This window comes from Triticum dicoccoides, chromosome 3A, assembly GCF_002162155.2.
Source record: "Triticum dicoccoides isolate Atlit2015 ecotype Zavitan chromosome 3A, WEW_v2.0, whole genome shotgun sequence".
Classification (NCBI taxonomy): domain Eukaryota; kingdom Viridiplantae; phylum Streptophyta; class Magnoliopsida; order Poales; family Poaceae; genus Triticum; species Triticum dicoccoides.
This window is the reverse complement of record NC_041384.1, coordinates 35,963,561-35,968,931: the sequence shown is the minus strand read 5'-3', so window position 1 is coordinate 35,968,931 and position 5,371 is coordinate 35,963,561.

Here is a 5,371-nt window from a genome sequence, read left to right as displayed (position 1 = left end):
CACATGGAAATTTTTCCTTAGTATTTCCTCGACCCCCTTTAACAGTACGGTGTTTCCTAAGAGTCAAGAAAGAGAAAATGAAACTACAAAAACAAAAGTCTTCACGCTTCATGTTCCTCAAATGAATACCAGGTCTTCAAGGTCACACCAATTTCTTCCCTTTCAAAATCTTTAGAAAGTCTTCAGAAATTCAAAGTCTTCAGTCGAAGAACTTCATTTTTAGGGGTCGACTTTCTCTATAAATATCAAACTCCTCATAGACTTATAGACCTGTGTACACTCAAAAACACATTAGTCCCTTAACCTATAACTCTTCAATACACCAAAATCACTAAGGGGCACTAGATGCACTTACAGATGCATAGCTGGTGATTCCAGATACCAATCCAGTTCCGATTTTTGTTCTGGCAGTGCATAACCATAAAACAGATCATCCTTGGTGTGGTATTCAGTAATAGCACTCCCAACTGCAGCTGAACAAGAAGACGACGACTTTTCATATTCATCGAACAGTCTGTGGAGCAAAGCGACAACTCTGTCAGTATACTGGCTAGCACCAACATCACCGTAGATCTTCTTAAAACAAAAGCTGACTAGATTGATCTTGTAACGAGGATCAAGAACAGCCGCACAAGCCAAAACGAGGTTGTACTCTGAACAATACTTGTTGAACTTAGCCGTCATGTCTTTGACCATACTAGCCATGAAGTTATATTGCCCTTTCGTCACTCCAAGCAATCGGTAAACCTTGTATAGTCCAAGAAAGTATAAACTAGCAGTTTTGTGCTTTGTGGTTAAGAAAGTGCATGTCATGTCATAGAGTGGCTTTATGAACTTTTCCATTGTTGCCACCCTGTTCCATTCTTCATCACAAAGATGGAAATTAGACAAGAAGGTCTGATGCTTTGATGCAAAGTGCTTCAGAGCATCCTTGTAATACAGCGCACAGCAAAGCATTTTGTAAGTTGAGTCCCAAGTAATAACCAGATCAGCACGGAACTTCATTGCAACATAAAGATGACAAATTTCTTTAGCACCCTGATAAAACTCATCCTCTCTCCTTTTAGATTAAGTGATATAGTGAATTCCATGAAGAATCTTGTCGATAACATCATCAATCAGCTCTAGACCAGCTTGGACAACTGGATTCAAGATTTTCGTGCAACAATGCATTTGACATAATTCGCCATCACACAACAATTTGTCCTTATCTAGCACAATCGTCTTAACTTAATTATCCATAGAAGCATCTGAAGGAAATATGCCCTAGAGGCAATAATAAAGTTATTATTTATTTCCTTATATCATGATAAATGTTTATTATTCATGCTAAAATTGTATTAACCAGAAACATAATACATGTGTGAATACATAGACAAACAGAGTGTCACTAGTATGCCTCTACTTGACTAGCTCGTTAATCAAAGATGGTTATGTTTCCTAACCATAAACAAAGAGTTGTTATTTGATTAACGGGATCACATCATTAGGTGAATGATCTGATTGACATGACCCATTCCATTAGCTTAGCACCCGATCATTTAGTATGTTGCTATTGCTTTCTTCATGACTTATACATGTTCCTATGACTATGAGATTATGCAACTCCCGTTTGCCGGAGGAACACTTTTTGTGCTACCAAACGTCACAACGTAAATGGATGATTATAAAGGTGCTCTACAAGTGTCTCCAAAGGTACATGTTGGGTTGGCGTATTTTGAGATTAGGATTTGTCACTCCGATTGTCGGAGAGGTATCTCTGGGCCCTCTCGGTAATGCACATCACATAAGCCTTGCAAGCATTGCAACTAATGAGTTAGTTGCGAGATGATGTATTACGGAACGAGTAAAGAGACTTGCCGGTAACGATATTGAACTAGGTATTGGATACCGACGATCGAATCTCGGGCAAGTAACATACCGATGACAAAGGGAACAACGTATGTTGTTATGCGGTCTGACCAATAAAGATCTTCGTAGAATATGTAGGAGCCAATATGAGCATCCAGGTTCCACTATTGGTTATTGACCGGAGACGTGTCTCGGTCATGTCTACATTGTTCTCGAACCCGTAGTGTCCGCACGCTTAAGGTTTCGATGACAGTTATATTATGAGTTTATGAGTTTTGATGTACCGAAGTTAGTTCGGAGTCCCGGATGTGATCACGGACATGACGAGGAGTCTCGAAATGGTCGAGACATAAAGATTGATATATTGGAAGCCTATATTTGGACATCAGAATTGTTCCGGGTGAAAACGGCATTTTACCGGAGTACCGGGGGTTACCGGAACCCCCCGGGGGGTTAATGGGCCTACATGGGCCATAAGGGAGAAGAGAGGGGCCGGCCAGGGCAGGCCGCGCGCCCCCTCCCCCCTAGTCCGAATAGGACAAGGAAGGGGGGGCGGCGCCCCCCTTTCCTCTTCTCCCTCCCCCTTTCCTTCTCCAACAAGGCAAGAGAGGGGGGAGTCCTACTCCCGGTGGGAGTAGGACTCCTTCAGGCGCACCCCTTGGGGCCGGCCGCATCTCCCCCTCCCTCCTTTATATACGGGGGCAGGGGGCACCCTAAGACACACAAGTTGATCTTCGTGATGGTTCCTTAGCCGTGTGCGGTGCCCCCTCCACCATATTCCACCTCGGTCATATTGTAGCGGTGCTTAGGCAAAGCCTTGCGATGGTAGAACATCAAGATCGTCACCACGCCGTCGTGCTGACGAACTCCTCCCCGACGCTTTGCTGGATCGGAGCCCGGGGATCGTCATCGAGCTGAACGTGTGCTAGAACTCGGAGGTGTCGTAGTTTCAGTGCTTGATCGCTCGGGCCGTGAAGACGTACGACTACATCAACCAAACGCTTCCGTTGTCGATCTACAAGGGTATGTAGATCACACTCTCCCCTCTCGTTGCTATGCGTCACCATGATCTTGCGTGTGCGTAGGAAATTTTTTGAAATTACTACGTTCCCCAACAGTGGCATCCGAGCCTAGGTTTTATATGTTGATGTTATATGCACGAGTAGAACACAAGTGAGTTGTGGGCGATATAAGTCATACTGCTTACCAGCATGTCATACTTTGGTTCGGCGGTATTGTTGGACGAAGCGTCCCGGACCAACATTACGCGTATGCTTACGCGAGACCGGTTCTCCCGACGTGCTTTGCACAGAGGTGGCTTGCAGGTGATAGTTTCTCCAACTTTAGTTTAACCGAGTGTGGCTACGCCCGGTCCTTGCGAAGGTTAAAACAGCACCAACTTGACAAACTATCATTGTGGTTTTGATGCGTAGGTAAGATTGGTTCTTGCTTAAGCCCGTAGCAGCCACGTAAAACTTGCAACAACAAAGTAGAGGACATCTAACTTGTTTTTGCAGGGCATGTTGTGATGTGATATGGTCAAGACATGATGCTAAATTTTATTGTATGAGATGATCATGTTTTGTAACTGAGTTATCGGTGGCGAGACGACAACAATGCTACGATGGAGATCAAGGTGTCGCGCCGGTGACGATGGTGATCACGACGGTGCTTCGAAGATGGAGATCACAAGCACAAGATGATGATGGCCATATCATATCACTTATATTGATTGCATGTGATGTTTATCTTTTATGCATCTTATCTTGCTTTGATTGACGGTAGCATTATAAGATGATCTCTCACTAATTATCAAGAAGTGTTCTCCCTGAGTATGCACTGTTGCGGAAGTTCTTCGTGCTGAGACACCACGTGATGATCGGGTGTGATAGGCTCTACGTTCAAATACAACGGGTGCAAAACAGTTGCACACGCGGAATACTCAGGTTATACTTGACGAGCCAAGCATATACAGAAATGGCCTCGGAACACGGAGACCGAAAGGTCGAGCGTGAATCATATAGTAGATATGATCAACATAGTGATGTTCACCAATGAAACTACTCCATCTCACATGATGATCGGACATGGTTTAAATGATTTGGATCACGTGATAACTTAGAAGATTAGAGGGATGTCTATCTAAGTGGGAGTTCTTAAGTAATATGATTAATTGAACTTAAATTTATCATGAACTTAGTCCCTGATAGTATCTTGCTTGTTTATGTTGATTGTAGATAGATGGCTCGTGTTGTTGTTCCGTTGAATTTTAATGCGTTCCTGGAGAAAGCAAAGTTGAAAGATGATGGTAGCAATTACACGGACTGGGTCCATAACTTGAGGATTATCCTCATTGCTGCACATAAGAATTACGTCCTGGAAGCACCGCTGGGTGCCAGGCCTGCTGCTGGAATGACACCAGATGTTATGAACGTCTGGCAGAGCAAAGCTGATGACTACTCGATAGTTCAGTGTGCCATGCTTTACGGCTTAGAATCGGGACTTCAACGACGTTTTGAACATCATGGAGCATATGAGATGTTCCAGGAGTTGAAGTTAATATTTCAATCAGATGCCCGAATTGAGAGATATGAAGTCTCCAATAAGTTCTATAGCTGCAAGATGGAGGAGAACAATTCTGTCAGTGAGCATATACTCAAAATGTCTGGGTATAATAATCACTTGATTCAATTGGGAGTTAATCTTCCAGATGATTGCGTAATTGACAGAATTCTCCAATCACTGCCACCAAGCTACAAGAGCTTCGTGATGAACTATAATATGCAAGGGATGAATAAGACTATTCCCGAGCTCTTCGCAATGCTGAAAGCTGCGGAGGTAGAAATCAAGAAGGAGCATCAAGTGTTGATGGTCAACAAGACCACTAGTTTCAAGAAAAAGGGCAAAGGGAAGAAGAAGGGGAACTTCAAAAAGAACGGCAAGCAAGTTGCTACTCAAGAGAAGAAACCCAAACTTGGACCTAAGCCTGAAACTGAGTGCTTCTACTGCAAGCAGACTGGTCACTGGAAGCGGAACTGCCCCAAGTATTTGGCGGATAAGAAGGATGGCAAGGTGAACAAAGGTATATGTGATATACATGTTATTGATGTGTACCTTACTAATGCTCGCAGTAGCACCTGGGTATTTGATACTGGTTCTGTTGCTAATATTTGCAACTCGAAACAGGGACTAGGGATTAAGCGAAGATTGGCTAAGCACGAGGTGATGATGCGCGTGGGAAACGGTTCCAAAGTCGATGTGATCGCAGTCGGCACGCTACCTCTACATCTACCTTCGGGATTAATATTAGACCTAAATAATTGTTATTTGGTGCCAGCGTTAAGCATGAACATTATATCTGGATCTTGTTTGATGCGAGACGGTTATTCATTTAAATCTGAGAATAATGGTTGTTCTATTTATATGAGTAATATCTTTATGGTCATGCACCCTTAAAGAGTAGTCTATTTTTGTTGAATCTCGATAGTAGTGACACACATATTCATAGTGTTGAAACCAA